This window comes from Triturus cristatus, chromosome 7, assembly GCF_964204655.1.
Source record: "Triturus cristatus chromosome 7, aTriCri1.1, whole genome shotgun sequence".
NCBI lineage: Eukaryota > Metazoa > Chordata > Amphibia > Caudata > Salamandridae > Triturus > Triturus cristatus.
This window is the reverse complement of record NC_140590.1, coordinates 84404534-84427905: the sequence shown is the minus strand read 5'-3', so window position 1 is coordinate 84427905 and position 23372 is coordinate 84404534. Positions and strand designations below refer to the sequence as shown.

At 48.8% G+C, this 23372-nt stretch overlaps 1 protein-coding gene across 1 annotated transcript in view; it reads right to left on the bottom strand.

The window, feature by feature from the left end:
- Positions 1-23372, bottom strand: part of LOC146808882 (phospholipase A2 inhibitor and Ly6/PLAUR domain-containing protein-like) — a 228810-nt gene that overhangs the window by 14698 nt on the left and 190740 nt on the right. The gene's annotated exons all lie outside the window — the stretch shown is intronic.

Here is a 23372-nt window from a genome sequence, read left to right as displayed (position 1 = left end):
AGGTCTAGAAGTGGTGTGAGGAGTCACCAGGTCTTTAAGGATAGGAGGGGCCTTGCCATTGAGGATTTTGTGCGTAAGACAGAGTGCCTTAAATTGTACTCTTTCTACCACGGGTAGCCAGTGGAGTGCTTTGATAGCTGGCTTGGACGAGCACCAGCTCTTGGTGTTAGTGAGTATCCGGGCGGCCGCGTTCTGCACCACCTGCAATTTGGTAGTGACTTTCCGTGGGGCACCCAGAAACAGAGCATTGCCATAATCCAAGCGTGACAGGATGAGACCTTGGATAAGGAGTTTCCTTGATGGAAAAGGGAGAAGTGGCAAGATTTTTCGGGCAGATCGCAGAAGCCCATAGCAGACCCCAGCAGTTTTCCTGGCTTGAGTGTGCATGGTGAGATTTTGGTCAAGCCAAAGTCCGAGGCTTTTGATCTCGGTTTTGGGGGTGGGGGCTTGCCCATGCATGGGGGCCATAGAGATTCTGGTCGAAAATGAGCCTGATTCCCCATTACCAGTATCTCCGTCTTGTCGCTGTTAAGCTTCAAGTGCGAACTATCCATCCAGCTGACTATGTCTTTCAGACAGGAATAAAGGTTGGTGGTAGGGTTTTCCTGCTGAGAAAGGGAGACCACCAGCTGGGTGTCATCCGCGTACGTTAGGAGTTTAATCCCGTGGGGGGGTGACTATTTTTTCCAAAGGGGACATATACACGTTGAAGAGCGTGGGGCTCAACGAGGAGCCCTGTGGTACTCCGCAACGTATAGGGGTCTCCCTGGAAGTGTAGCCACCCTCGATCACCTGGAATGAGCGATCATGGAGAAAGGATTTTATCCAGGTCAGGGCGACACCCATAATCCCAAGATCACTAAGTCGCTGGACCAGGATTTGGTGGTTGACAGTGTCGAAGGCCGCACTCAGATCCAGGAGGATCACTGCCACTGAACCTCCTGAGTCCATGATCTTCCTGGCCTCCTCGACCACCGTCACCATAGCTGTTTCCGTGCCTTTGCCGGGACGAAAACCCGTTTGAGATGGTTTAAGTAATTCATTCGATTTCAGGTAGTGGGAAAGCTGGACATTTATGAATTTTTCTGTCATTTTACTGATGCAGGGGAGGAGCGAAATGGGCCTGAAGTTGCCTAGGTTGAGGGGGTCTAGATTAGGTTTTTTTAGTAGTGCTCTAACCTTCGCCTTTTTCCAGCTAAGGGGAACCACACCGAATGTCAATGAGGCATTAATCAGGTGTACCATAGGCTCGAGGATGGTAGATGTTACTTGCTTTAAGATTTTAACTGGTGCAGGGTCAGAAGGTGAGCCACTTTTAAGAGATTGCAGGATGGGGACCAAGGTTTCCTTACTTATGGGAGTGAACGTCTCCAGTCTAGAGTTGAGATTCTGGGCTTGTATTAAGGAAGTAGGCGATAAATCCAGTGGGATGGGCGGAAGTTGCTGCAGGATGTTTTGAATTTTTTGATCGAAGTACGTGGCCAACTTATCACAATGGTTGTCTGTGAGGACAGATGGACAAGTGGACTCCGGGGTTTTCAGGAGGAGTTTTACAATGCGAAAGGTCTCCCTCGAAGAGCAGGATGCATCATTAATTTTCTCTTGAAAAAACAAAGTTTGGGCGTTTTTCAAGGCTTTTTTATAATTGAGGATGGCCAACCTGTAGTCCATCTTGCTTTTGGGGTCTAAGTCTTTCCGCCAAGTTCTTTCAGCCCTTTTACATTGCTTTTTCAGGAGGCGGGTTTCCTGGGTGAACCATGGGGCGGAGGTTTTTTTACGGGTTGTCAGATATGGTTTGTAGGGGAGAATGGTGTTAAGGGAGTTTTCTATCCAAGATGAAAACTCCGCATCCGCTGTGACGGGGTCGCTAGCAAAGCTGGGCTTAGAGAGGTCCAAGATATATTCCCATTTACTGGGGTCAAGTTTAGCCCAGGGACGTACCGGTTTGCCGGGAGATAGAGTAGGAGGAACGATGGTCGGGATCTCCTAACTAAAGGGAATGAGCCTGTGGCCTGACCAGGGCAGAGGAATCGGTGCGTTGGTTTTCAGGGTGTTAATGTTGCAGAAAATGGGTTCAAGTAGATGGCCATGACTGTGCGTAGGTTGGTCATTCTGAAGATGAAGGTGATGGGTGGCAAGGTCTAAGAGCAGCTCTGATGCGATGTTATCCTCTCCCTTATCAAAGTGGATATTAAAATCCCCTAGGACAAGTAAGTTAGACCGAGTGCTTGTCATAACTGTGGAGAATTCCACAAGGGAACTACAAAAATGACCCAAGGCTCCTGGGGGGCGATAGATAAGAGCTCCTGAGAGTGAATTGCAAGGGGACAGTTGAATGCTAAACTGAACATTTTCACAGTTCAATAAAGGACTGTCCCGAAATCTGCATGAAAGATGTTCCTTATGGATAATGGCTATCCCTCCTCCCTTTCCCTTCACTCGATCCAGGTGTTGTATAAGATATCCCTGTGGTAACGCCAGCACCAGGTCGAAATCAGAGTCTGGGGTGAGCCACGTCTCCGTGAGAAATAATATTGCTCTTCTTCTAGAAGCATGAAGAGTTCATGGCTATGTTTGGGCAGAGATCTACAATTTAGCAGGGCCATCTTAATGATGGTCCGGGGCGTTTGAGTTTCCAACACCGGGGTGAATTTATACAAGCAGTGCGTACAATGAGTAGAAGAACTCTCACCATGTAGAATAGACGTGCAGAGGGGCTGGGGAGGCCGATGTAATTGCATCAAGGAGTCTCTGGAGTATGCTATCGTAGGATGAGTGGAAGAGACCAGGGTAGCTGGCCCTAGGCCCGTCCTGGCGCGGACGGGCACAGACGGGCTTGCCTTAGGCACGCCTTCGGCGCGCTGACAGCGCGCCCGCTGCGCTCGTCCGCTGCGCTTCCTCCAACGACACATTTTTATACGAGGAGGAGAGTTAAGGGGGGGGCGTGGCCTCGGTGCACGCCGACAATGGCGTCCACAAGTGGCAGCCCGTCTGTGTCCTTGACAATGCTAGGAACAGCTGTGCCAGGAGTAAGGGCCGCGTCCGCAGCGAAGTTACCAGGTACGAGAGTAAATTATTAAAACACAGAGAATCTACAAACACTCAATCTTTAAAAATATGTCACGCTCCCGGCTTCCGCCTCAGGAGTAGTAATTCTGTGGGGGAGCTCGTTCTCGGCGCTTTTAACTGGGCGGGAGGGGGCGTGGCCTCAAAGGGGGCGTGGCCTCGGTGCACGCCGACAATGGCGTCCACAAGTGGCAGTCCGTCTGTGTCCTTGACAACGCTAGGAACAGCTGTGCCAGGAGTAAGGGCCGCGTCCACAGCGAAGTTACCAGGTACAAGAGTAAATTATTAAAACACAGAGAATCTACAAACACTCAATCTTTAAAAATATGTCACGCTCCCGGCTTCCGCCTCAGGAGTACTAATTCTGTGGGGGAGCTCGTTCTCGGCGCTTTAACTGGGCGGGAGGGGGCGTGGCCTCAAAGGGGGCGTGGCCTCGGTGCACGCCGACAATGGCGTCCACAAGTGGCAGCCCGTCTGTGTCCTTGACAACGCTAGGAACAGCTGTGCCAGGAGTAAGGGCCGCGTCCACAGCGAAGTTACGGGGTACGAGAGTAAATTATTAAAACACAGAGAATCTACAAACACTCAATCTTTAAAAATATGTCACGCTCCCGGCTTCCGCCTCAGGAGTACATTTCTGCAGGTTACACTTGTCGAAATTTAAAAGGGAAAATCATACTTTATGTACTGTATCATGTGGATTTTGGTGCATTAAACACCAAAGTCTGCATGTTATTGCCCATGAACTCATAATAGTTTTTTTTATCATACCCAATAAGTAATGTGTCGTTGTTTACCTAACCCAAAGGCCCTGATTACGAGCTAAGGCAATATTTATCACCACTGATAAATGAAGAAACTACAGGTACATTATTTATTGGGTGAAATAAATAACTCATATTAAGAGTTTATGGGGAATAACAAGTAGTTTTGATGTTTAATGCACCAAAATCCACATGATACTGTAAATACGGTATGTGTTCCCCTGTTAAACTTCTGCGGGTTTGACCTGTCACTCAGGGACTGGCCCCAAAATGGCCACCAAAAAGGCCCCTGCATCATAGAGACTGCAAAGACACCCGACTCCTCAGAGAGACACACTCATCTATGCCCACCTCTGATGCGCCCCACCTGACCTCACTATAATGCAACGCGGGCCCGCCTATGCCCTGAAGTAGACCTTGCTATCAGTCCCGTCCTTCACTACAACCCACCCCGACCCCTGTGTTAGCGTAACACACCTAGACCGAAAGAAACTAGCCCCACCGTCAACTTAGATAAAATGCCTTCTACCACGCCAACCTACGCCAACCCCCTCACCCCGTCCTACGTAAAACCGCACGGCCCAAACTCATTCTCAATCAGTCTCCCCCTCAACCTCTCACCCAAAGCGAAAAAAAAACTCAAACACAACCTGATCAGGCAATACCCAGAGTCACTATTTGCTGACATATATCATTGCTCCTTCAACGGTCAAGTAAAAATGGACCTCATTTTTCACACGGAAAGGCCCGACAAGTGGAATTCCATCCTTAGATCACAACTCCACATTACCAAAACCACCAATACACCCCATAGCTGCAAACTATCATTCTCTATCCCGAACCACACGACGCGATGTGGGAACACCTATGTGACCATCTACTCCAACGGCACAGTCCTGATTCAAGCTAACAATGTCAACCTTGAGGCATTTGACCTCCTCTTGCCCTCACTGCGGAATAACGTCGTTCACACACATCCCCCCTCCCATCGCTCCCTTTTTACCCGGACAACCAATCCCCCCAGCAGAACACCCACACCATTCCTGCGCCCACTATCATAAACCCCTAGGCTCCTCCCCGAGCCACCACCAGCACCTCTAGCACCAAGAACAAGGTGCTCCCTCCCACGCCGATCCGTCCCCTCGAACAGCCCCCCACGCATAACCTCCCTCAAACAATACCGTTCGACCTAAATACTCAGTCTTCCAACCACCTTCCTATACCCACCTGCAAAAGAAAGCAATTATCACAACATGATCCCCCCACCCCGTGCCTAATCCAATAGCCATAACTGACAGCACAACAACTACCAGAAGACAACACAACATCGTCAGGTGTTCTCCCCTCCTGGAATACCCCACCCAGAATGCATCCCCCCCCCAAGAAGAGACGGGGTGCCGGCTCTCCCTGCTTGAAAGCCAAGTGCCTATTATAATACAGGGCTTTAACGAAACAACCTCGCTGCACTCCTTAAGCCCCCCATAAACCCCCACTGTACTCTCACCATTTCCAACCACACACACCAAAGGCTCCCCAAGGCACCGCGACCCAGTTGGACCTCATCCCCCCTTGCGAGCCATTCAGCAAGGCCTAATAGAACTATGGAAGCTATGTCCTCTGATGAAGCGACCGAGTTGGCCTCCTCGTACACCACCCCCTCTACTCACATCTCTCAATCCTCGATTCAGGTAATCACTGGATTCGGAAGTGATCACTCCACTCCGAAACCCCCTAGATCCCCAGCCTCCCTCATTAACATCCCTTCTGCTCTATTAGAAAAGAACCTTAAAAATTAACACCCCCTTTCCAACTGCATACTCATCATAAACTGCAGATCAGCCACTAAACACGCCGCAGAGCTAGCTGAATTCATCCTCAACCATGACATAGACATAGCCTTCATCACCGAGACCTGGCTAAATGACACCTCGCCTCCAATTATGGATACTCTCGTACCCCCGGGTTTCTCTATCATCAACAAAGACGGAAAAGACCAAAAAGGTGGGGGTTTAGTAATCATTCACAACAAAAACTTGGCCGTGACCGAAATTGATACCTTCAACAGTAACTCCTTCGAATGCCTAACCGCCAACATTAACTCCAGCAATAACAAATTACTACACTGCCATCTCCTATATCATCCCCCAGGCAACACCACCATGTTCACTGATCACCTGTCAGACCTGATTGCCCAATGCTCTCTCCGAGACAACAACAACCTAATTCTGGGCGACCTCAACCTGTACTGGAATGATAAAAAGAGCTCACCAATAGAAAACCTGAACGCGTTATTACATACCAATAACCTTACCCAGCACTGCTGAGAAGAAACTCATATCAAAGGGGAAACCCTAGATGCCATCATCGCCCAATGTGACGCAATCACATTAGACCGCATCCTACTGGTTGACTGGTCAGACCACCACTTAATCCTATCCGCATCACGCTACCGATCATCTGCCAACCTCCCATTCAAGACCCCCCCACATGGACAAGGACCCTAACACAGATCAACATAGTCGACTTAGAGGAAAATTTAAGAACCCTCCTGCCCATCTCCCCAGACGGTCTCTCCACAACTGAACTCACATCCCACTACAACACAACTATGTCCTCCATCTTAGACCAACTAGCCCCTCTGAAACTGAAAAAATCCAGGAACATCCCCTTCAGATCCTGGTTCATCAAGGACATTAACGACGAAAGGAGACAACTCAGAGCTACAGAACGTCTATGGAGAAATAATCCCTCCTCCATCCTCTGCGAGAAACTCAAAACAGCAAGAAGGAACTACAAAAAACATATCAACAATGAAAAAAACAACTTTTCTGCTCCGCTCTTGAGAATGAGAAAAATAGGCCAAAAGAGCTCGTTAACATCATCAGGCAACAAACCTCCAAGACCTCTGCAACCCCAGTGCAGGCCTCCAAAGACCTGTGTGACAACTTCGCCAACTTCTTCCACGACAAAATCACCAAGATTGAGCTATCACTTGACATCAACCTCAATCCCTCCTGCAAAAACTTAGCCCCAACAGTAGAAAACACAACGAGCTTGCGCCCCACGAAAGCCTGGATATCCTTCAACCCCGTACCTGAAGCTGAGATTCTCAAACTAATCTCCTCTTCCGAGCCCTATTCCCTCATCCCACATCCTCGACCCTGTACCTACCCAATTGACTAAAAAGCTTAAACTCTCACTTGCACCACTATGGTGTGAAATCATAAACAGCTCTTTGAAAACCGGCATCATACTAGACTGCCTCAAAGTCGCCCAAGTCACACCACTACTGAAAAAGCCAGGCCTAGATATCAACGACCTGAACAACTTCAGACCTCTTTCCAACCCCCCCCCCCCCTTCCTAGCCAAAATCCTCAAAAAATGCGTTCTCCTTCAACTGAACCAGCACATTGACAACATCAACCTGATTAACCACCACCAATCGGGCTTCAGAAAAGGCTGTAGCACCGAAACCGTGATCCATAACATCGTGGATGACATCCTCAAGTCCCTTGATACTGACCAATGCTGCTTACTCATCCTCCAAGTCCTATTGGCAGCCTTTGACACGGTTGATCACAATCTTCTCATCAAGGCTCTCAAAGACCGGGTAGGTGCGGACAAGGTGGTCCTACAATGGTTCTCCTCCTTCTTTCACAACCGCTCCCAATGGATAAAAATCAAATCCTTTATGTCCGACCTACTCCCCGTCAACAGAGGTGTCCCCCAAGGTTCAGTGCTCTCCCCTCAACTGTTCAACATATACATGGAACCCCTCACCACCATTCTGAAAAAAGCCAACATTCCCTTCCACCTATATGCAGACGACACCCAGATCTACTTGGAAACCTCCTCCATTAACGACATTCTAAGACTCAACAACACTCTTAAAGAAGTTCAACAGTGGCTATCAACAAACCACCTCAAACTCAATCAAGACAAAACCGAAATCCTCCTCATCTCCAACAAAGAAGAAAACCCTCAAATCATAGAGTGGCTGAAAGCAATCGACGCTCTTAACTGTAATCTCTCTGGCAAACTCACTAAAATCGATAGGAATCACCCTCGACCAAAAACTAAGCATGACCAAACACATTAAGATCTCCGCGAAGAGTGCCTTCCTCACTTTGAAACTTCTCAACAAAAATAAACCCTTCATCCCACCCATGGACCTCAAACAAGCCACCCAATCACTGGTGTTATCTAGACTTGACTATGGGAATGGAGTCCTCTCCGGTACAGCTCGTTCCCACTTAGCGCCACTAAAAACAACTCTCAATGCTGCTGCCAGAATGGTCACCAGAGTTAAAAAATATGACCACTTATCTCCAGCTCTCAGATAACAGAAATGGCTCCCAGTCGAAATGCGTGCCAGCTTTAGAACTGCATGCCTCACGCACAAAGCCCTGCACAAAGGGAAACCGGAATACCTGGCCTCCAAACTCAAGAAAGCCGGCTAGTCAAGAAAGCTCAGGAGTTCCAACACCTTCTTACTCATCCCTTTGAAAACACGCAAACAAAAAACCGTGTCACGATCCTTCGCTGGAAACGCACCCAAAATCTGGAACTCCATCCAAGTTGATATCAGGACTATCCCCTCCTTCATAAAATTCAAGACTCCTAAAAGACCTCGACCTCAACCGTGCCTTCTTGAACTGAGAACTGAATCGCACAAGCCTGCACTCTGCAGCCACCAGGCAATGTTCCACCACCATACCTCCTCCTGCACTTTACAGACCCTTGTCATTGTTCCTCCACTCCCTACCTCATCCCCGCTTCCTAACCCCCTCCTCGTTCACCTCCTCTCGGAGGGAGATTTAGCCCAAGACTTTGTGCATGCAACGAGACTACCTCAGGACCTCTCTACCTCAATGACGCACAGCACACTGGGACTTTTGAACACTTATGCTTACCTTTGACTCTTTTATGTGATTTCTCCCCTATATTTGCAGTAAAGTGCTCTGATATACCCTCGGGTCTGGCCAGCGCTATATAAAACCTTTTAAATAAAAATAAAAATAAATAAATTTAACGCATCCTAATAGAATGTGTTAAATATTATAACACTCGTAAAAGCGACCGATGAGTAAACAGAAGTTCACACAAAGGTCGGAAAATTATGGGGAATTGTAATTAGGCCCTAGAGATGTGAAAAGAAAAGCCTACTGTAGTGAAGTGATGTGAAACAAGACAAGATACCCATGTCTGGATCAGGACTGGGGCATCACCACCGCTGCGTGGATTGGCACCAACTCATAGCCTCGGCTGCACCCCACATCCTTGATGTCGACACGATCAGGATCAAGGTACCTTTGTTCAGCGGCCCTCACTGGCTCTCTGTATCCAGCCTATGATCCAGCGCAGTCGGCCTGAAATTTTGACTTTGTCCCGATCCGGCACGACCAGAAATCCCAAATAAGCGCTTACTGCTTCTAAGGGCTATTTTACAGTTTATTCTTTAAAACTTCACAACTCAAGTTCTACTTATTGGATGTTTGTTATTTTGTTCTTGTTTTATCCATAAAAATCATATCTATTGTTCTAACCTGGTGTGGAATCTTTTTGTTTGGGGTTTTCACTGTTTTACTGTTTGAAGTGGTGCTCAAATACTTTACACATTGCCTCTAAGTTAAGCCTGACTGCTTTGTGCAAATCCACCTTGGGGTTAGCACGGGTTAATTTTGGGTTTGCCTGTTTCTTACCCTGACTAGGATTGTGGTTGCTGCTTAAATATGGCTCATACCCTCGTCAACCTACAACCCAATTTCTAACAATGAGCCAGGCCAAGATGAAGCATTTCTGGAAACTCGAGACAGTGCAGACATGGAAACGAGTTGCCCAGAGGAAAACATAACACCAACTAATAAGCAAAAAAAAACAAAACTTTATTGCCTGATTAATTAAAATCTTTGCAAAAGAGCACATTTAAATGAAGCCACATATACAAATACTTCAAAAAAAGAAACCTCAACATACATTACAATAAGCGTTATTTTAAGAACGTTGGTTATTTTAAGAACGTTTGGTTAAAAATCTCATATATTATTAAAAAATGTAATGGGACAAGAAACTGAGAAAGCTCCTGATTTAACTATTATGATCTTAGTCTATGTCGAGTGTGCAGTGCCCTGCATTCTATTCAGGTGTAACAGGAGGGGGGAATATTGGATTATGATATCTAATTAGAAACAGTATGTAACAATTTGGATTTTGCACCTTCTGCCTTTTGAAAATGGGCCTCTATATTTAGTCTGTTATATAAGAGTTGGATTTGAGATAGCTTTTGCCATGTTCATAAATTTGACTAGTCTGCATGCTAACTGAATGCCTCTTCCATCAAAACAGGCTTATAATGCTTGCCTGTGAGTTCGGATCCCTCTCGAGTTCCAGAATGGTTTCAATAGCAGTTTGCGCTCTTTGTCTAGGCCCCTGCAGCTACACAACAAGTGGAGGATATCATCTTTGGAATCGCCACAAATTCTGCAGTTCGTAGTTGTTTCTAACCTTTGCCAAGGAGGGATGTGCTGGTTTACTGGTAAAACACCCATCCTCAATTTCAAATATGATTCCTTCACGATCTTTGAGAATCCTGTTCCCAAGTAGACTTGTGGCACGGGCCTTATATAACTCTGAATAACAAACCACCCGTGGGCCCTCTTGGTCAGGGCAGATTTATCTTCTTCCAGAGATAATGACTTTACTTTTTTATTTACTAATTGTTTTTAAAAAAATTTATGCGGCCCATTGACCTCCCAGAGATCTTGTAGGGCTAGATAGTTTATTGCCATTTGTAGGTAGCCAGAAGCTGGACTGTCTTTGTTCTTGTTCATCTCTTTCCATAAGAATGAGTTCATAGAGCAACTCTCTGCTCCCTTTATTTTGGACCAGCACTTAACGTAAGCACCATTACGTGCTACTTGCTGTTTTTGAAGGCCAAATTCTAGCCTTAGCTGCGCTGGAGAGATATACTGGGGGGGGGGGGGTTTAAAAATTATTCAAATTGATTTCGACACTGCTTTGTCCAGAACTGTCTCGTCCCTTCCTCTTATGCATTCTCTTCCGTAAGTGATGGTAGGAAGCAATTTTGCTTGAAAGACTTCTAGCAGAGGCGTTAGATCTGGGCCTGTTATTTTTTGCTTAATACTTTTTAGTGTACGGCCAGTGCAGTCCCTCTAGCTCTGATCATTGCTTTGTGTTGTCCAAAAGATCCCTTTCTGTCAAAAATAATACCCAGATATTTGTACTCATCGACCACCTCCAGCAATTTGCCCGAAGTTCCCATTGAGATTGCCGTGTTTGCTTTCAATTTAAGATCCTCACTTTTGACGTCTCCAAATATATCTCTAGCCCGTTTCTGTCTGAAAAGCTGCTTGTAGTGCTTAAAAGATGTTGAAGGCCAACTGGAGATCGACTAATCAGTATTAAGTCATCCGCATACAGTAGGTTTGACACTGTTGGGCCTCCTAAATTTGGGGCATGGTGGATACAGTTATTGAGCTCTGCTGAAAGATCAGACGGGAAGAGATTAAACAAGATCGGTGCAAGGACACATCCCTGCTTCAGCCCCTTGGTGGTTGTTATTTTCCTTGACAGGCTGCTGCCGGATTTTAGTTTTATTTGGATCCATGTATCAGAATGAAGTGCAATTATTTTGTCTATTTTCCAGCCTGATAGTTTGGCCCAAAGTTTCCCCCTGTCAATGCTGTCAAAGGCAGACATATAGTCAATAAAACAGACAAATAATGGCTTCTTGATTTTTATTGTGGCATCTATTAGTAGAGAGTTTGTCGTTGTCCCTGTATTTTTTTGAAAACCTGTTTGATAAATGGAAATGAGCCCTTTTGTTGATGCCCATTCGGTAAGTTCTTCCAGTATTAGACCTGCAAAATATTTTGCATCTATGTCAATGAGGGCTATTAGCCTGTAATTCTTTGCTTGGTTCTTACTGCCTTTTTTGAAAATGGGGGAAATAATAGATCCCTTCCAGGAGTCTGGGATTCTTTCCACTTCCAGGATGTTTTTAAAAAGTGGCAGTAGTTGTTCGGCCCAGTAATATCTGGGTCCTGTTTGTATAGACTTGGTGGAATTCCGTTTGGCCCAGGGGCACCCTCTTGCCTGCCCTTTGAAATTCAATTTTTGATCTGTTTAATTGTGAATAACATGTGATTCTCATCACCTAAGTTCTTTCGTGGTTGCAAATAACACTGGGAGGCCGTGGTGTCTTGGGTAATTTCGTCTGTTTCTTTGTTAAAATGATGCAACAGATACTCTACCCAATCTTCTTCTGTTATCTGTGAATTAATTTCATAAGCCCTTGGGTTGTCTAAATTATTCACTGTGCGCCAATATCTCGCACTGTTATTAGTTTTCACGTCGTATAATAGTTTGGCCTATGTCTTCTCTGTAGATTCATGCTTTATTTGCCAAGTAATTTTGTTCTTTCTACACTTTAGGTTCCTCAGTTCCATCTGTAAGCTTATATCGGGACCTTTCTGGCTCAGTTTGCGAATTACTCTGTTGATTTCCCTTTTTATTTGCCTCAGGTCCAGGGCTTGGTTTGATGAAGGGTTCATTCTTTGTTCGCTCTTGCCCCAATAGGCAGTCTTTGTTGATTCTTAATTCCACTTATAGCTAGTGCTGTGTTTGATTTAGCATTAGCTGAGCTGAGGCTTTTTAAGAAATTCTCCCAGGCCTTGATATTGTCTCCATCGTTTATTTTGTTTTCTTCCCAGCAAATTTTAGCCAGCTCCTGATATTTCTCCAGATCCCTTATTTTAAATGTTATTCTCCTACGGTTTGATGTTACTGTTAAAGCTTGAATTTCAATTGGGAAAGTTTGCGCAGTTCCCTGGGCCTCCAGTATAAACTCTTGTGGTAAGTGATCGCTACAATCCAGTATTCCAATCTCAAAATCGCTTACTAATTTGAAAAGTGGTGAGGATATAAAAGTGCAATCTATTGCTGAACTTGTCACCATATTATGAAAGGTTGCTGATTGGGGGCAATCACTCGGGAGTCTACCGTTTAATGCTATCGACCCCAGACTTGTTAATTCTGTCAGTAAGACTTTAGATACTTTGGTTTGTTCACCCCTCTTGCTTTCTTCCAGAGGTGAGATCCCCCATTCAAGTAGGTGTTCTTCTGTCGAGTTATTATTACCGGATTTCCCGGAGAGGGACATGTTGAAGTCTCCTGAGACGATGTAATGTAGTGTCGTCACTACTGTCATGATCCTCATCAATTCCGACACTAGAGATTTTGCACCTATTTTTTTCTCGCTGGGATGTATATAGGTGTTAACCAATACCACCTGTTGTTTGATTTTCTTAGGGCCTGCTATCGACATCTGAATTACATTAATCCTGTTGTTAGATGTATACTTCATTGTCAGTTCTTTAACTGAGCCTATGGTTTTTATTGAGGCATACTTGGTGAGACCTCCTTTCAGATGACCATACTTCGAACTTCTGTTAGCTGGTAAATTATATGACTTATAGCCTTAAAGGTGGAGTGGTTCTGCCACCGAAGTTTCTTGAAGTAGGATTAGATCAAACTGCTGGAAACACGTTAGTAGCTCTATAAGCGTAATTTTTTACCCTAGACCATTTATGTTCCAGGAGCAGATTTTTAGTCGTGGAGCATCTTTTCCTTGTTTCATGGTCTGTCATGGGTCTAGGCGCCTGTTGTTGATGGCTTTGGCTAGCCAGGTCCAATCTTCTGATATTTCCTTCTCATTTTTGCCGAGATACACGGGCTGGCACTAGCCCTAGCTTCTACTGAGGTGCTCCGAGCACCTTTCAGTACAGATTGCGTAGATCCGCTGGACCTAGTTCTCAAAGGGGATACCTGTTGTGATCTTGGTCGTTTTGGAGTAATGGCTCTGGAAGCCAACATTGTACTGTGGTTTTATACAAATCCCCCATGCTTCTAGTTGGCAGTCCTCTTTTAAAATCTTCTCCACTGTCTCCCCTGTAGTCCAAGTGTTTTTTGTTATTTCTTGCTCGGATAGATAATTAAGTCACACAAATTCTACAGATTCCAGATCTTGAGTGACAATGCCAGCTAGGTTGGTAATAGAGGTTAACAATCGAAGAATGTTACCTCTACTTAGAATGTCTGCCTGGCCTTTAGATTTAAACTCTGGGATAAATAAAATAGTTTTTAAGACTTTCCGCCTCGTAGCTTCCTGGGATGTTTCCATTCTTAGCTCATTTTCCCACCCTTGCGGGTATCTAAGTGGCTGGAGATCATCGCCTGCCTCGTTCCCGAGTCCCAATTTGAATTTAGGATTAACGACTTCTACCTGCACTTTTGCTGCTATTTCAGCCATAGGGTCCTGGTGATCGTTTTTGTATTTTTTGTCTTTTCCGAACCCAGTCTAATTTGGACGGTTGGGCTCTTTGTTATTTGAATTTTGTTAACTATCCAGACTTTTTTCCCCGCATCTCCTTTGGAGTTAGTTATCGTTGTTTTTCCTTTTTTCACTTTACTTTGGACAGCTGCCGAAAGATGTTTGGCTTGTTTGAACTCACTTTCTCTCGGGGTCGATTTGCTTTCACATAGGGGTGGTTTTAATTTATCTTCAGGACCCCCTGGTGAAGGTTCATTAGATACCGTCATTCTCTCTTGTTGAGTTGGCATTACATTAGTGCCGCTTTGTTCTGGAGATCCCTTTGGGCTCTTGCACACTGGTTGGAAGAAGGCCTGAATGGAGGTGGTGTTATTCCTCCCTTTTCTTCTCATTTTACGTCGTTGTTTTGATGATTGCGTTTTGAAGAGCTGTATGTCACCATCTTGTGCTGCTCTTCCTTTTGAGGATTGGCCTTGAGCTCTATTTGATTTGGCCCCTTAGGCTTACGTACCTCAGAGCTTCCTTGTTGCCAAGATGCTGCTTGTTGTGTAGCTTCACTGGTTTTTCCTTGTCCGAAATTCTCATCTTTTTCTTCTTCGTCGGGCGATGCATTCATGTGCTTACTTCCCTTAATTAATTTGGGGTCATTCAATACCTCTTTAGTCGGATAGTTATAGGATTCCTTCCCTAGAGTGCTGCCTTCCCCTCTTCCTTCCCTTTTGGTTTCGGCTTCTTGAATTCCATTATTGTTTCTGATGTTATTTACTTCCTTTATTTCAGTTAGGAGATCTTCCATTACCGTCGGTAGCGTAGCATTTTGTCAATAATTGAATAGCATGCACAACTTGGGGGGCTTATTGCTGTTTCGGATTGGACTCTCTTAATCAGATTATTCAGTTCCAGGAGTTTATTATTAATGCTTGCAACATTGGTTGCTAAGCAATTGAGAAGAATTAGCTGGATATCCATCTTATCTGAATGATATTCCATGGCTTTTGTGGAAAGTTGCATAGTGTTTGATAGGGACTCCCAAAACGTATTCTGTTCTGTTGGTACTTCCTCAATTTTGACTTTTATGGTGGACCCTTCATTAAGATATGACTTGTCACTTTTTTCTGAGGTGTATGTATTGACCAGCTTTTCCCATTCTTCCGTTGTAAGAGAGGATTTTTTCCTACCTTGAAGGCTATTGGTCTCCTCGTGATCAGCTAAAGATTCTTATGGATCGCTATTAGAACACTTGGGCGTTGAGATTGTTTGATGTCCTTCCGAGACTTGACCTGGGGTGTAATGATCATTAAGTCTATTTCCGTGTGTGGGGGTGCTGTGTTCTGGTGTCTAGTCTGATATAGGCGGAAGACAGTTCTTCAAGACTCTTTTGGGAGGCCTTATCTTCCTCGAGTTCTGTTAAAAGTTCAGCTAAGGAGTTCTGTTAATAGTTCAGCTAACGTAGTGTTGACCACTTTCTGCTCCAAAGATATATCAGAACGGGAAGATGGTGTCGTTATTTCAGGATGTTGCGTTGCTATTTCTTTATTTACTTGATGAACAGTCCGGATTAAGATTGATGGTTCTAGGGGGACTCTCAGTGCCTCTAGGGAACCACTAGAAAATAGGGTGCCCGAAAATTGCCTAGATTCCTTATTCGCTATTCCAATCCTGTTGGTAAAAGGGTCCTCATTAAAGGCAATGCTATCTTTGCTATCTTTGCTATGGCCGCCGTGTTTACCCCCGCTGCCATCGCCACCTTTGCCTCCGACACCCCTGACACCTCTGACGCCTTCAACATTAGTTACTACTGGATGGAGAATCTCCGGTCTCCCGTTGTTGTTTTCCAGGGCAAACTTAGGTGTTGGACTTCTTGTGACTGTTTCTGTTCCTATCCTTGTTCCTTCCGTTCCTGGAATTAGAGGGGAGGGGAGCCCCCGCTGTGTTTCATTAGTGTAATTTATCACTGCCCCCGCATCTTTTACAAAGAAGAACTTAGAATAAAATTTGGGTTGATGACAAGTTTTTAGTGCTTTCTCGAGTGGTAATCCACTGCTTAGTTTTACCAACGTTTCTGTCACTGCACTGGCTGTTAGGCCTGCTGCTACTGTGTTCTCCAAGCTGCTGGAAGGTACATTACCAGGTGGGTTAGTAGGTACTTTGAGAACCTTGTTAATTACGCTTGTGACGCTCCGCCTTTCTATACCCGATCGCATCCTGTTTGACCAAACTGGCTACCAGTCCGCACGTATTTCTTTTTCTCCCAACACTGCAGCTAAATAACTGAATTTATTGAGAGTGCTCCTAGTTCTTCTGATGGACTCTGGTTGCTTGAATTGTCTTAGCAGCCTTCAGTTATGTTGAAAGTCTGTCTGCGCTGGCTGGGTTGGCTGGGTTGGGCTTTAGACGAGTGCACAGTGCTAAGCGTGGGGTGGGGGACTTCTGCAGTAGATATGCCAGTCCAGAGACCTGAGACCTGAGTCCTGAAGGCTATATCAGTCAAACAGGAAGGGTGGAGAAAGGAGGAGGGAGAAGGGAAGGGAGAGTTCTAGTTCCCGGCTTAGCTCACCTCTCAATTCCGTATCCTCTCCTCGTCTGTAACTCTGTAACTCTGATTTGCTTGTGCTACCCAGCACGATTCAGCTCACATGAGGGATGAGAAGTAGATTGTGGCATAGATTGTGAGGTGTTCCGGTCCTGCTCCTTACTCCCAACTCCTTGCCGCTGACCGTGGCCCCCACAGGGGGCCAATAGGCGGTCGGCGCCTTAGTGCCCCCGGGGCACCGGTCACCCCTCCCCACCCCCTTCCATGGAGGGGGCGGGGACGCCAACCGGAGCCCCCTCCTTGGGCTGGCCGGAAGTGACGCGCAATGCGTGTCACTTCCTGGCCCTGGTGGGAGGGGGAGGCTATTTAGCCTTCCCCCACCCTTCCTGGCGACCTCTTTGTCGCCCACCTCGCCTTCTGGTCGGTCGTCTCGCCATCTCGCGTTGATCGTCGACCACTCAGCAGCATTCTGAAATAATTGCGGTGAGTTTGCCGGTTTGCCCCCTCGCCCCGGCCCTGTCCCTGGGCAGTACCAGGAGACGGGGCCCTGTGGTCGGAGTACCACGGGCGGGGGGGACCGTGCACGGAGCAAGGCTCGTGGTTGGCTATGATTCTTTCGGCAAGGGGCGAATGGGTAGATAATTGTGGGAGGCAAAGTTTGCTGCTTTGAACTCCCTCCGCATGGAAGGCTAATCGGGGCGAGGGCGGTGGGCGCGAGGAGACGGTGTCCGCTGATGGAGCGACCACGAGGTTGGTTGAGCCCGCCACCCGCCGACCTCCCTAGCTGGGTCCCACCTTAGGGACGGGTATAAAGCATGTCTCACCCCGGCCCCTATTCGGAGACGACCCAGAGGGTCGCTGGGGGAACCGGGGCTCGGGACGGGGAGGGGGCCGGGAGGTGGTCACACCGGGTCGTAGCGATTGCCCAGGCCGACAACTGCGGTAGGCCCAGCATCCACGCTTGGGGGAAGCGACCGAGCTGCGGGAACCAGGGTCGAACCTTGGAGCCCTGGAATTCTAGATATATGTTGGGGGTGCTTTCACTGCTCCGGCGGCTGACCACTGGGCCGTGCGCCCGGCGTCCGGGTCCGGGGGAACCGCGCCCGGCTCGAATTTTGAACCGGCGGCCTGCTATGCTCGATTTGGCTCTGCCGGCAGAGCATCACAATATAACCAAGTCTCTGCTTTGGCTTGCCAGTCTCCCTGTGTTGGTTAGTGGAAGTACCTGACCGGGCACGGTTAGATGAGTATGGATGACTTAGCCCTCTGAACCGATGGGCTGCGCAGGTTCCGAGTTCGCGCCTGCATTGGGGGACGAACGCCCATCGCGGCTTTATCGCCGGCGAAGCGTCCCAGCGGCCCTTCTCATACGGACGTGATGCACCGCATGCAAAATCGGGAGTGGGCCTGGTCCGCGGCTTCACTGCCACCCCTGGTGCGGAAACCTCGGGTCGAGCACGCGTCCGCATCCTGTGATTCTGGGCAACTCTCTCTACCCGCACCGTGCCTGAATGTGTAATGAAAATACGAGCTCTGTTAAAGCGCCTCAATAACTTCAGGTTGGGTTCGCGCTATATAAGTCTGCACCCTGTGATGCTGGGCAACTCTCTCAACCGTACCGTGCCTGAATGTGTAATGTGAATACGTGCTATGTTAAAGCGCTGCGATAAATTTGGGTCGGGTTCGCGCTATTTAAGCCCGCATCCCGTGTTTCCGGGCAACTCTCTCGATTCACCGTGCCTGAAGGTGTACTGTAGATACGGGCTTTGTTAATGCGCCCAGTAACTTCGGGTCGGGTTAGCGCTATGTAAGTATGCATCCTGTGATTCTGGGCACTCTCTCAATTGCACCGTGCCTGAAGGTCTAATGTGAATACGGGCGAATTTTAAAACGCTCCAATAACTTCGGGTCGGGTTCGCGCTATATAAGTCTGCATCCTGTGATTCTGGGCACTCTCTCAATTGCACCGTGCCTGAATGTGTACTGTCAATACGGGCTTTGTTTTGCGCCCCAATAATTTCGGGTCGGGTTCGCGCTTTATCAGCCCGCATCGCGTGATTCTGGGCAACCCTCCCAACCGCACTGTGCCTGAATGCGTAATGTAAAATGTGGGCTATGTTGAAGCGACCCAATAGCTTTGGGTCGGGTTCGCGCTATATAAACACAACAGGCAGGCATAAGGGGGTACGGAGAGTATGTTTGCACGGCCATCTGGACATGCCTGCCAGAGAACCAGGTCGAGCGCTTCCTATACCTTGTTTCAATCGCGCCCGGGTGGCGCATCTAATCAATTAATAATTAAAAAAAAAAAATTATGCTCACCTCTCCATTCTCTCTCCTAGATCGTGCCTGGTGTCCGGTTGACCGACAGGACACGCTCGTCACTGGACAAGGGTGTAAGTGGCGCAGGGGGCAAATTACCTATCCTTCGCGCTTTTGAAACATGCACAATTAGAACACTTCTGTTAGCGTGTCACAGGGAAGGGCAGGACCTGAACTATGTATCTTCACGGGTTGAGCGATGCGGGAACCCTAGGCGTGCTCTCCCTACGTTGCCTGTGATATGTGTTTTATCCCCGGTTTTGAATGAGGGAATGGAACTCTTGCCAGCCGGGGCCATCCCTTAAGTCCCATTGATTCTTGAAAGCTCCATTAAGGTCCTGGGGTGTATTGCTTGATGGCGGTGGACCTCGCGCACGTTGGTTGGTATGGGAGCGGCCGGCCAATAACCCGCGCACCCGGCGGGAGCGGGCATGAGCGTGCGTGGGTCCCGGCCCTAGAACGCTTGCTCGCAAGGTCGCAGGTTCAAGTTACATTGATTCTGTATCGGTTGGCGTACCTTTCGTTGGGTCAGGCAGAGCACACATGTTAGTGATCGCGTGTCCGTCGGCCTTTCACCCGCGGGGCATACTTCGCAATGAGTTCGGCCTCGCGAGCAAAGTAAATTAAGGGGGGTGCGGCCGGCTAAGAAGCCGCATACCCTGTGCCGTGGGAGCCGGTAGGAGACTAGCGTGGGTTCACGGCCCCAATACACCAGCACTGCAAGGCTGGGACCTGCCTGGGTCCCCGCTGATCGTGGGCGGTGCAACACCTGTGGCGTTCCCTTGTAAAGTAAAGGGTATCGCCCCCCTCCCGTCGGCTACGCTGCCGTTGGGGGAGGGGGGGCATGCAGTAGGATGCGTGTGGCAGACGCAATGTTTAGTATGGTACGAATCTTGTAAGCCCCCCGTGCTTGAATGTGTAATGTAAATAAGGTGCTCAGGAAAGCGCCCCAACACCTTCAGCTCGCGCTATATATAATTATGCAACATGTATTGCTGGCTTCCTATAAGGCAGATAAATGATACAAGTGCATGCAATTTTCACATACGCGATTACGGGCATTAATAAACCCCCCGCACATCAATGGGGAATCTGGTGCGGTACTCGCGCGATCCGGTTCGGGGAGCGGGTAATATGGAACGATTGACGTAAGCACCCCCTGCGTGAAGAGGTAATGTAAATACGGCGTAGTCTGATCCTGACCACACGTGACCATGTGTCGCTCGTCCCCGACCTTTTGCTGGAAGGGGGCTTGGGTCGTTTGTCGTTGTCTTGACACCCACCCCCTTTGCTTACGGCCTCGCGCTCCCAAGTGCATCAATCCTTGGGCAGGGCGGACCAATGTGGGGATAGTTCTAACGTAGAACGGTCATTGCCATGTTAGTAACAGTTAAACACGGGTCGCTGCCGACAGTCTAGAAGAGGTATGCTTAAGCCTACAACTCGGCCCCGCCAACATGCTTATGTGGGCCGCCTTCAACGGTTGCTGATATGGGAAACTCACACATATTTAACTGTAACCTAGACACCCGGGGGGGGGGTGCCAGTCGGACAGGGCTACGCAACTGGGATAGAATGGTAGTTACTATCTAATGCTAAAGGAAGTCTGGATGGGTGTAGATATGGGTGCAGCTCAGTGCCCCAATCACATTGAATACGGGGTCGCACTGACATAGCGGCAAAAGAATAAGTGGTCACCACATAGCGCATCACTAGGGCCTAAGTCACGGGTAACTTCCAGCGGTAGGGCATTTAGCAACAGATGAAGTATCAGCGTGTAGGTAACAGACATCTGCTCTCCAGCAGCACCGTGCCCTGGGAGCACGCGCGTTGCCCTAACTCTCAGGCCCACCCATAGGGGGGCCAAGTAGCAAATCAAGTAAATAGGTTCCATAGATGGGTGAAACCGCCAGCATTGGAGATAGGCCCAGGTAAAATAGGGTTTCTTCGTGTCTAGAGGTCCATTGCAGTTGGGGGTATCCCCCAACGGAATCACTGGTCGCGTACTGCAGCTGCAGGAGACTGGGATCCTAGTTTACGGACACTTTACCGCGCTCAGTGAGTGCTGCCAACCTACATATGGTGCTGCTGTCCCAATAACGCCCAGGGTGCATTCAATCTCCACTTCAATGGAGCAGGAATTTGGCACCGCTGAGGATGCTCTGGGTGTGTGGGGGGTCACCCCCCCCCTGCCACCCTAGTACTAGGAAGCATGATGGAGGGGCGAAGTAGGACTTAGTCATCCCTCAATGCCTGAACTTTACAGACAGCGCGCAATGCTTAAGTCAGACAGATTCCCGAAGCTGGTAGGCCTAGGGGGGTTTCATCACTGAGGGATCTGTAGGGGCATAACTCCCATAAGGAATAAGGGACGGTGGGCAGGGGCAAGAGTCGCCCCTGGCCCATGGTCACGCGCGGGCAGCTAGGAGCACTCCTGTGCTCCAGGTTTAGCATTCAGAGGGGATTGGCCGAAGATTAAGTAAAACCCTGCTCGCCTTAATAGCCAAAGAGGGCAGGCCCAGAATTGTGAAGAGGTGTAACCTTCCCGCTTGGGGGCGAATAGTTCTTGGCACATCTTCACAGGCTCAACGGGTCCTTTATTTCAGCAGACCCTATCCGATTGGGATGGCGTCTCGGGCTTTAGGGACATAGATGGGGCCATCTACAACACCAGGAGCTATAGCTCACTGGTAAGTCTTGGGCCTGTGGATATAGGGGATCTCACAGGGTTTGAGTCCCTAGCGCTGTCGCACTGTCATGCGGTGGCAGAATTTCAAACTCTTCTTTCTGCTAGGATGGTTCCCTTCCAGCTAGTTGCAGGAAGCCCTAGATAGGAGAGGTTGCAGGTAAGACTATAGCGGGTTGGTGGGGGCCCTGGCTGCGACGGTTAGCCGCCTCCAGGGCTGTGGCGGAGTTACAGGGCGATCTGGAAGCAGGCTGGTACAAAGGGTACCTATGCACGGCACCATAGGGGGTGCCTGAGCCAAACCGAGGAGCCTCAAGGGAGGTCCCGGAAGCCGTGTCGGCGCCCCGCTAGTCCTGCGGGCGGTTGTGGGCCTGAACAACCGGGGGTTTGCTATGCGACGCTCCGCCCCGAGAGGGGGGCGTGAGTAGAATTACCAACGGCACGTGATCGTAGAAAGAATCACCTGGGGGGCAGCAACGGCGGGCATCGCTCCCGCGCTGCCCGGCTCATCAGGCGGGCAGGCGACCCAGTTGGTTGCCTGCCCTTGGATCGCCCGTAAGATAACCCACCCATTACATATTCTGGAATTATGTAATAAACCTGCAGCATTGTTACCCAACACCAACTGTCTCGTGTGTGTCATTTGGGGTAACCTACGATGGGGAAAGGGGGGGACAGAGGGGTGCCCCTGGGGGTACTATGCCGCTGACCGCGGCCCCCGCAGGGGGCCAATAGGCGGTCGGCGCCTTAGTGCCCCCGGGGCACCGGTCACCCCTCCCCACCCCCTTCCATGGAGGGGGCGGGGACGCCGACCGGAGCCCCCTCCTTGGGCTGGCCGGAAGTGACGCGCAATGCGTGTCACTTCCTGGCCCTGGTGGGAGGGGAGGCTATTTAGCCTTCCCCCACCCTTCCTGTCGACCTCTTTGTCGCCCACCTCGCCTTTTCCCTCCCTACCGCTTACCCGGCGTAGGCGTTGGGTGGGGGGGGTTTCTGAGCGTTGTAATGTTTTCTTTTTTCATTGCAGGTGGAGTTACAGGGCGATCTGGAAGCAGGCCGGTACAAAGGGTACCTCTGCGCGGCACCATAGGGGGTGCCTGAGCCAAACCGAGGAGCCTCCAGGGAGGTCCCGGAAGCCGTGTCGGCGCCCCGCTAGTCCTGCGGGCGGTTGTGGGCCTGAACAACTGGGGGTTTGCTATGCGACGCTCTGCCCCGACAGGGGGGGCGTGAGTAGAATTACCAACGGCACGTGATCGTAGAAAGAATCACCTGGGGGGCAGCAACGGCGGGCATCGCTCCCGCGCTGCCCGGCTCATCAGGCGGGCAGACGACCCAGTTGGTTGCCTGCCCTTGGATCGCCCGTAAGATAACCCACCCATTACATATTCTGGAATTATGTAATAAACCTGCAGCATTGTTACCCAACACCAACTGTCTCGTGTGTGTCATTTGGGGTAACCTACGATGGGGAAAGGGGGGGACAGCGGGGTGCCCCTGGGGGTACTATGCTCCCTGCTTCGGAACTCGCGGCCTCTGCTGCAGCAGTTTTCTCTGGCCTGCGGCCCGAAGTCCTGTTCCTTGCTGCTCTCGGCCATGAGATAGTGGAAGGAAGATGTGGCAAGGACTCCACACAGGGAGCAGGAAGCCGGGTAG